Raw genomic sequence first — 10,703 nt, forward strand, 5'->3', positions numbered from 1 at the left:
GACTCAACATTAGTCATAAAGAACTCACATACTTATTGCAAAAATCTACAAGTCATCAAAACCAAGTATTACGCGCATGCTCCTAGGGGGATAGATTCGTAGGAAAAGACCATCGCTCGTCCCCGACCGCCACTCATAAGGAAGACAATCAAATAACACCTCTTATTTCAAGTTTGTTACACAACGTTTACCATACATGCATGCTACGGGACTTGCAAACTTAAACACAAGTATTTCTCAAATTCACAACTACTCAACTAGCACAACTTTAATATCACTATCTCCATGTCTCAAAACAATCATCAAGTATCAAATTTCTATTAGTATTCAATGCACTTATATGAAAGTTTTCTATTATATCAAAAGCAAATTACCATGCTGTTCTAAAGGACTCTCAAAATAATATAAGTGAAGCACAAGAGATCAATCTATCTATTATATAATTAAAACAAGAGTATCTATTATATAATTAAAACAAGAGGTAAACAAGCTATTACGTTTGTCCACATATGCTAATATTATTTGCACCGTTTGATGAGAATAATAACGGCTTAGATTAAAAGTTTTTACGTAACACGTGTATATGCGTATATAAGGCAACGAGTACTAAAGTTAAGGTCCGAACGGACTAACGGACCCGTACGCCAAACCATGAATGCAGGGACGATACAATAATTCCGTTTGCAAAAGAAAAAAGTAGACATGTACAGAACCAGATAACCTCATTGAAGGAAGAAAAAATAGGCACGCACAGAACCACGTCACGTCATTATAAGTAAGTACTTGTTTTAATATCATTGATCGCTCAATCAGATTACATGTAGGCGGTGGAGGAACAATCACTTTGGCTCCTAGCACAGGAACCTAATCATCTCAATTAATATAGTCTATGATATAGAGGCTTTCCTTAAATCCTTGGGAAGATAACCTGATCAAGGATGAAGTCTCACCGCTGGAGACCAACAATAGCAAAGAAAGCTAGGCTTGCCGAGGGAGAGAGAATGACCTACATCACATATACGAATATGACAGAGGGCCCCGAACAGCTAACACATGATGGGCGTGGATGCAAGCTCCAAAGAAGTGCCGGTGGCCGAGGCGAGGAGGAGGAGGAGGTAACCCTACAGCCATTCCACTGGAATTATCCAAGCCGTTAAGCATAGTCAGGGTGCTACAAATTGAAGCATGTGATTCTGGACACGATGTTGTACGAACATCGATATTCATCCAAAGTTGCGACATCATCGTGGAACTCGATGCCCAATGAAGTCAAGACCGACCTGCTGAGGTCCCAACAACCTCTCATCTGAATCAAGAAGGTTTGTAAATGTTAATTAGTTCACTTATATGGGGATAAAAGCTTCATACATAACCAACTAACAATTTTCGAATCCTTTTGCTGTCAAAACACTATGGCGTGCAAGAAGCTTATTGAGCAACAAAAACACAAACTAGAACATTCAAGTGAGAGTAGTGAGAATATGGGATTCTATCAACCATACAACCGACCAACTCATGAGCCTCCTTATGACTTTGATAGACAAAAAACTTTAATCATCATATTTAATTATAGATTGTTCTACTATTTTAGAAAAAACATGCAAATTGTATTTTTGTCTGTTAATATTTCTAACTGCAAAGTAATTAAGTCCAAAAGTAAGTCCAATTATGTTATAAGATCCTCTGTTATTTACAAAGAAACAAAAATCTAATAGATTTGTCATTGATTTCATAGGGTCGTAAAGTTAACCAGTGCCACAATAATATATACAAATCTAGATAGAGCCAAAACTCGAAACTTCTTGACAGGTATGGAACACTATCTTTCACTCTTATTTATCAACTAATGAATCATGACGCATGTTTATTTTTGAGTCATATCAGTTATAATGGAGCCATATTTTAATTATTTACGTCTCTCAACATCTTTAGATTGCTAACTTTGAGCTTTTGGGTAAAACTTTTAGGATTTCACTTTAACGACCATAGCTATAATAGATCTGTTACTAGAAAATATCCAATGGTCATGTGGTGATTGTCGCAAACTAAATACAAAGGAGACTGACAAGTATATTTACTGCAACGGTTGCGGTTATATACAGAAATTATAACAACCCAGTAAGCATATTCTACTGACTTGAATATGAAATTTCCTACTCCCTATGATCCATTTTAATTGTCACTGTACAAAGTTGTGCTAAGTCAGCGACAATTAATATGGATCGAAGGGAGAATTATATTTACTCTGCACTATGATATGGAAAAGTTGTTGGACTCATCAGATGGAAAATCTGAAGAAGCGCTAGAGGGTACATAATAAATATGTTGAAAGTAAGGCAAACCATTTACGTTATTGAGATAGAGAAATAATACTTCAAATCAGTCGATACAATTAGGGCTATCAAATATGCACTTTTGTGAGTTTCATGTTCTTGGTAAGCACTCTTTTTCCTACATACTTTGAGTTGAAGACGGCCATGAGAAAAGCTCCAGTACTATGGGCATCGCCTATAATAGGTGCGATTCTTTGCACATCAATCAAGACACATGAACTAAATTTCATCTAACAAATGTAACCCGTCTTGCTTTGGTTTAATACACATATCAGTAATATAACTTGCTAATATGGTAACAACAAATAAAAATAACATACTTTTATCCAACTAGACAGGGGAAACATACCTATGAAGAATAAGCCGATGTGGAGGGATGTAGGAATGATGCAAAGTTGTAGCACACATTACATAGGTGGAAGCCGAAAGCAGTAGCAACTAGGAAGCCCACAACTTGCCTTCGCGTTTGACTCCCTACAAATGGAAAGAGATCAATCAATTCTAATGCAGATTACCATTTTCTGACACCGCTATCATGTATATACATGTTAACAGGCACATAGAAGACAATCAGCATAACAAAGATTGGCTTATACATAGTAGATGGATACAATGGATTTACCTTTTAATATACAAAACTTCATATAATTGCTACGGATGTGTTCAAGAGACAATAATCAAAACTGGACAAAATATCAAATAAAAAATATAAGTCTCATTCCCTAAAAAATGTAATACACATCAATGACAAGTAAAATTACTCTATAATTTATATCCTATAAATGATACTCAGTTACATGAATAACAACAGAATGTACGAGGTTATCATCTAAATTGTAATTTAACAAAATAACTAAGTAACTCAACGTTACCTATGAATCACTTAACATTTATATCAACTAAGTAAATCAACTAATAAATTACATATATACTGCTAGGAGAGAGGATGAGGATGGGAGAGTAGTAAGACATTGATATACTTATCCCTACCCCAAGGTAAAATTTCTCGGACGTGTTGACCGGTTCACCAGAATAAAGATAATTAGCTTAAAAAATCCCACAACAATTAGAAACATCTGGCCTTTAATTATGTGTGTTTATTTCCAATCAACAAAGTACAACCGTTAGATATTTATAAACAAGGTGGCCCCGTAACATGAGATCACAACAGATTGGACCCATAATGTTGCAAGCAGGGTAAATTTCTCGGACGTGAGATCGTAACAAGTTCGGACCTCTACACTCAATCTCACGATCCCAATAAGCTGGACATCAACTCTAAAAAAACAGGCTGGACCATCCCACAAGCGATCAAACCATCCCATAATAAAAAAAATTGGCACGTACAGGGTAAAATCTCTCAATAACCAAACATGGCCAAACTCCACAATCCTCCCCACAAAAATGTAGAGATGCAATCTCTCCAAACAAATCCAAACTCTCAAAAAATGCAGAGAGATCCCACAACTTTCCTCCGCGTTTGACTCTACAAATGCAAAGAGATCAATTACATGCTAATGCAGATTACCATTTTCTGACACCTCTCATGTATATACATGTTAACAAGTGCAGAGAAGACAATGAGCATAACAAAGATTGGCATACGTAGTAGATGGATACAATGGATTTACCTTTTAATATAGAAAACTTCATATAATTGCTACGGATGTGTTGAATAGACAACAATCAAAATTGGACAGAATATCAAAAACAAAATAATATAAGTTTCATTCCCTAAAAAATGCAATACACATCAATGACAAGTAACTCAACGTTACCTCTGAATTACTTAACATTTACAACTAATAAAGTACATATATACTGCTAGGACAGAGGAGGAGGATGGAGAGTAGTATAAGACATTCATATACTTATCCCTACCCATCTCTGCCACGAACGGCAAGGAACAAGATGGTCGTTCAATCGGACGACATAGCTCATGGTCCCAGCGCCACGAACAGGAGAGCAATCTCTTATACTCTCCCATGGCCTCCCGGCGACCGCTTTTGCCTCTGCAGATCAGCAACGGCGAGATGCGGTCTCGCTGCTGGGCGCCGCAGAATCCGCGTGCGGCTGGAGCACTCGGTCAGATCTAGACTCCAAAAGAATCTCCTTCCCAGATTTGCTTTGGTGATCCATGGGCAGGCCTCAAGATTTGGTGAAGCCGCTCCCTTCCCCATTCCCCTCTCAGAGCTGCCAGAGGAGAGAAAAGGGGATTTACCCTCTCAAAGAAGAGATGTAAATTCTGTAAGGAAAACAAGGTTGTACACGTGTGCTGGGATGGTAGCACGTTTTTTTCCAGGTGAAATAATGTACAAGGTCCATACAATCAAACACTGCAAACTCCAATGCCTCTAAAGGCCCTGAACCTATTAAGTCATGGTTCTGCCTTCTAAACGAGCAAACTTAGCTAGACTATCATTAACCTTATTTTGACTATGATTGATATGAGTAATACAAGAATCTCCTTAATGAGCGACGCGTAAACAGATCTGTCCACCTCCTTAGCCTGTATCAGCTTCACTGTAACAATGGAATCCATCTCGATCATGATAGGCAGGACACTCCTCTGAATAGCAAATGACAAACCCTTCATGCAAGCACACAATTCAGCTTCTAGGGCTTCGCGATAGGCAACTGTAGTTTCTATGGAGTGAAAACGAATATATTTTGGGTATAGTATTAGCTATAGAATATATTGTCCCTCAAAAAAGCTACAAAAGATACTGTATTTCGTAATAAAAACTACAGAATATATTTTTAAAAAAAACTATAGAATATATTTCGCAGGAAATAACTTTTTCTTGGACAAAACAACTACTATTACTTACAATATTTTGTACTCCCTGATGGATTACAACCATGTAGTTCAAAAAATGAAGAATAAAAATGCTACAAAACTAAAATAAAAGATGAAGGTACTTATTTCTTCAATACAAAAGTACTGGCGATAACTCACAAAGAACCATATAAAGCGGGAGAACGCGTAAAGAGGAGCTCAATTGAGAACAATTAACTTTGTTGCAATGTCGAATAAAGAAATGCAAGTATACATGAGTAATAATAATGATAATAATAATAATATCATTTATTTTAAATATATCATTCTAGCCGCGCAATTTGTGCGGGTGGACCCGCTAGTTATTTCAATAAAATAAAACCACCGTCATGCTCTAGAAGGATATAAGTGAAGCACTATAGAAAATGACAAACTACTCCAAAAGATAGAAGTGAAGATCAATGAGTAGTCGAATAATTATGCAACTATGTGAAGACTCTCTAACATTTAAGAATTTCAGATCTTGGTATTTTATTCAAACAGCAAGCAAAACAAAATAAAATAAAATAACGCTCCAAGCAAAACACATATCATGTGGCGAATAAAAATATAGCTCCAAGTAAAGTTGCCGATGAACGAAGACGAAAGAGGGGATGCCTTACGGGGCATCCCCAAGCTTAGGCTTTTGGTTGTCCTTGAATATTACCTTGGGGTGCCTTGGGCATCCACAAGCTTAGGCTCTTACCACTCCTTATTCCATAGTCCACCGAATCTTTACCCAAAACATGAAACTTCACAACACAAAACTTAACAGAAAACTCGTAAGCTCCGTTAGCGAAAGAAAACAAAACACCACTTCAAGGTACTGTAATTAACTCATTCTTTATTTATATTGGTGTTAAACATACTGTATTCCAACTTATCTATGGTTTATAAACTGTTTTACTAGCCATAGATTCATCAAAATAAGTAAACAACACATGAAAAAACAGAATCTGTCAAAAACAGAACAGTCTGTACTAATCTGTAACTAACGCAAACTTCTGGCACCCAAAAAATTCTAAAATAAATTGATGGACTTGAGGAATTTATCTATTAATCATCTTCAAAAAGAATTAACTAAATAGCACTCTCCAAAAAAATGGCAGCAATTCTCGTGAGCGCTAAAGTTTCTGTTTTTTTACAGCAAGATCAACAAGACTTTCCCCAAGTCTTCCCAATGGTTCTACTTGGCACAAACACTAATTAAAAGCATAAACCACATATAAAAAGAGTCTAGATGAATTATTTATTACTAAACAGGAACAAAAAGTAAGAAACGAAAGTAAAATTAGGTTGCCTCCCAACAAGCGCTATCGTTTAACGCCCCTAGCTAGGCATGATGATTTCAATGATGCTCACATAAAAGATAAGAATTGTAACATAAGGAGAGCATCATGAAGAATATGACTAGCACATTTAAGTCTAACTCACTTCCTATGCATAGGGATTTTTTGCAAACAACTTGTGGGAACAAGAATCAACTTGCATAGGAAGGTAAAACAAGGATAACTTCAAGATTTTTAACACATAGAGAGGAAACTTGATATTATTGCAATTCCTACAAGCATATGTTCCTCCCTCATAATAATTTTCAATAGCATCATGAATGAATTCAACAATATAACCATCACATAGAGCATTCTTATCATGATCTACAAGCATAGAAAATTTACTACTCCCCACATAAGCAAAATTCTTCTCATTCGAAATAGTGGGAGTATCATAAAAAACTCGAATACTATAAATTGTTTCCACATTAAAAGTGTAATGTTCAGAAAAAGGGTAATCATAATCATGACAAGTTTTATAAATATAATCATCTCTACTTTTTATAGCATAAGTGTCATCACAATAATCATCATAAGTAGCAATTTTATTCTCATCATAATCGATTAAAACCTCTTCCAAGACAGTGGAATCATTACTAAATAAAGTCACGACCTCTCCAAATCCACTTTCATAATTATCACAATAAGATTCAACATCCTCCAAAATAGTGGGATCATTACTTCCTAAAGTTGACACTCTTCCAAACCCACTTTCATCAATATAATCATCATAAGTAGGAGGCATGCTATCATCATTATAAATTTGCATATCAAAACATGGGAGACTAAAAATATCATATCCATTAAACGTAGCATCCCCAAGCTTGGACAAACATTAATTGCAGCAAATATATTCTCAAACATGTCATTCTCATCAAACATAGCATCCCCAAGCTTGGGCCTTTTCATATCATAAGCATAATCACTCTCATCATTAATAGTATGGATAGAACCAATAGTATAGCAATTATCATCATCACAATGAGTAATAGGAGCAACATTATTTGGGAGAGATACCTTTCTACCTTTGCTTCTCCGTCTTTTCTTTTTCTTCTTCACATCATGTGTGGGTTCAACCCTCTTTTTGGAGCTCCTTATTAATGAGATTGGTTGAATAGAAGGCTCCTCCTCGTTACCTGATTCATCATAAGAAATAATAGGAGGATATTGGGAAGTCTCTTCCCTTTCATTAGTATTCTCTTCATCTTCTATTTGTTTTATTTTCTTTATGTAATTGGCAATACAAGGATTTTCAATACAATTCACCGCACAATACATATAAATTTCCTCTAGATTAAAATCAAGAAGTTTATCACGGGCAAATACTGGAAGATAGTTAGTTATACGTTTCATTTCTTCATAACCCATAAGCAAACTAAGTTCATTATGATGTGCAAGGGAAATCAAGTCATCACAATTTTTGGAAATGATTAGATCATGAAACAATTTGCATCGGATGGTTAAATGACCACGTTCATTGCAAAGTTCATAGGTATGGCTAAGAAAATTTAAATTTTCAGCACAAACATCTAGCCTTTCTTACAACCATTTAGTTTCTAAGTACTTATGCCTCTAGCAAAATCTATCTTCCCTAATTGGTGTGTACTTGCAAACTCTATGCACTCCACAAAAATTGACATGCTTATAAGAGACATTCTCATCATGACTAGAGCAATCATCATTAGTACTATGGATATTCAAACAGTTCATACTAATAACATTGCAATCATGCTCATTATTCAAAGATTTAGTGCCAAACATTTTAATGCATTCTTCTTCTAACACTTTGGCACAATTTTCCTTTCCATCATACTCACGAAAGATATTAAAAAGATGAAGCGTATGAGGCAAACTCAATTCCATTTTTTTGTAGTTTTCTTTTATAAACTAAACTAGTGCTAAAACAAGAAACAAAAAGATTCGATTGCAAGATCTAAAGATATACCTTCAAGCGCTAACCTCCCCGGCAATGGCGCCAGAAAAGAGCTTGATGTCTACTACACAACCATCTTCTTGTAGACGTTGTTGGGCCTCCAAGTGCAGAGGTTTGTAGTACAGTAGAAAATTTCCCTCAAGTGGATGACCTAAGGTTTATCAATCCGTAGGAGGCGTAGGATGAAGATGGTCTCTCTCAAGCAACCCTGCAACCAAATAACAAAGAGTCTCTTGTGTCCCCAACACACCCCATACAATGGTAAATTGTATAGGTGCACTAGTTCGGCGAAGAGATGGTGATACAAGTGGTATATGGATGGTAGATAAAGGTTTTTGTAATCTGAAAATATAAAAACAGCAAGGTAACTAATGATAAAAGTGAGCACAAACGGTATTGCAATGCGTTGAAACAAGGCCTAGGGTTCATACTTTCACTAGTGCAAGTTCCCTCAACAATAATAACATAATTGGATCACATAACTATCCCTTAAGATGCAAAAAATAGTCACTCCAAAGTCACTAATAGCGGAGAACAAACGAAGAGATTATGGTAGGGTACGAAACCACCTCAAAGTTATCCTTTCTGATCGATCTATTCAAGAGTCCGTAGTAAAATAACATGAAGCTATTCTTTCCGTTCGATCTATCATAGAGTTCGTACTAGAATAACACCTTAAGACACAAATCAACCAAAACCCTAATGTCACCTAGATACTCCAATGTCACCTCAAGTGTCCGTGGGTATGATTATACGATATGCATCACACAATCTCAGATTCATCTATTCAAACCAACACAAAGAACTTCAAAGAGTGCCCCAAAGATTCTACCAGAGAGTCAAGACGAAAACGTGTGCCAACCCCTATGCATAGGTTCATGGGCGGAACCCGCAAGTTGATCACCAAAACATACGCCAAGTGGATCAATAGAATACCCCATTGTCACCACGGGTATCCCACGCAAGACATACATCAAGTGTTCTCAAATCCTTAAAGACTCAATCCGATAAGATAACTTCAAAGGGAAAACTCAATCCATTACAAGAGAGTAGAGGGGGAGAAACATCATAAGATCCAACTATAATAGCAAAGCTCGTGATACATCAAGATCGTACCACCTCAAGAACACGAGAGAGAGAGAGATCAAACACATAGCTACTGGTACATACCCTCAACCCCGAGGGTGGACTACTCCCTCCTCGTCATGGAGAGCGCCGGGATGATGAAGATGGCCACCGGAGAGAGATTCCCCCTCAGGCAGGGTGCCGGAACGGGTCTAGATTGGTTTTTGGTGGCTACGGAGGCTTCTGGCGACGGAACTCCCGATCTATTTTGCTCCCCGAAGTTTTTAGGGTATATGGATATATATAGGAGGAAGAAGTACGTCGGTGGATCTCCGGGCTGTCCGTGGGCTTCTTTTGGCCCAAAAATAAGTTCCGTGAAGTTTCAGGTCAATTGGACTCCGTTTGATTTTCTTTTTCTATGATACTCTAAAACAATGAAAAAACAGAAACCGGCACTGGGCTCTGGGTTAATAGGTTAGTCCAAAAAATAATATAAAAGTGCATACTAAAGCCCATAAACATCCAAAATAGATAATATAATAGCATGGAACAATCAAAAATTATAGATACATTGGAGACGTATCATGCACATCATAATAAGCCTTACAAGCAATGTGCTAATGAGTTAGCTGTAGGGTGATGCATTACGGAATGACTAAAGAGACTTGCCGGTAACGAGATTGAACTAGGTATGGAGATACCGATGATCGAATCTCGGGCAAGTAACATACCGATGACAAAGGGAATAACGTATGTTGTCATCACGGTTTGACCGATAAAGATGTTCATAGAATATGTGGGAACCAATATGAGCATCCAGTTTCCGCTATTGGTTATTGACTGGGGAGGTGTCTCAGTCATGTCTGCATAGTTCTCGAACCCGTAGGGTCCGCACGCTTAACGTTCGATGATGATTTGTATTTATGAGTTATGTGTTTTGGTGACCAAAGTTTGTTCAGAGTCCCGGATGAGATCACAGACATGACGAGGTGTCTCTAAATAGTCGAGAGGTAAAGATTGATATATTGGAAGGTAGTATTTAGACACCGGAAGGGTTCCGGAGTGTATCGGGTACATAGTGGAGTACCGGAGGGGTTACCGGAACCCCCCGTGGAAAGATATGGGCCATATGGGCCATAGGAGGGAGGCTAACCAGCCCACAAGGGGCTGGTGCTCCCCCACAAGGGAGGAGGCCGAATTGGACTAGGGAAGGGGGAGCCACC

General features: G+C 37.3%; 1 long non-coding RNA gene across 3 annotated transcripts; it reads right to left on the bottom strand.

Annotated features, from left to right (window-relative positions):
- Positions 1-766: 766 nt before the first annotated feature.
- LOC123102441 (uncharacterized) lies at positions 767-4,752 on the bottom strand. Of its 3 annotated transcripts, none has more exons than XR_006448956.1 (3): positions 2,956-4,680; positions 2,683-2,807; positions 767-1,306 (listed from the first exon to the last, which is right to left on the bottom strand). It is a non-coding gene; the product is annotated as an uncharacterized lncRNA (long non-coding RNA). The 3 variants fall into 3 exon arrangements; XR_006448955.1 differs by having other exon boundaries at positions 4,215-4,671; XR_006448954.1 differs by having other exon boundaries at positions 2,683-4,752.
- Between the last annotated feature and the right edge of the window lie 5,951 nt (positions 4,753-10,703).

The sequence above is a fragment of the Triticum aestivum genome, chromosome 5A (genome assembly GCF_018294505.1).
Source record: "Triticum aestivum cultivar Chinese Spring chromosome 5A, IWGSC CS RefSeq v2.1, whole genome shotgun sequence".
NCBI classification, from domain to species: domain Eukaryota; kingdom Viridiplantae; phylum Streptophyta; class Magnoliopsida; order Poales; family Poaceae; genus Triticum; species Triticum aestivum.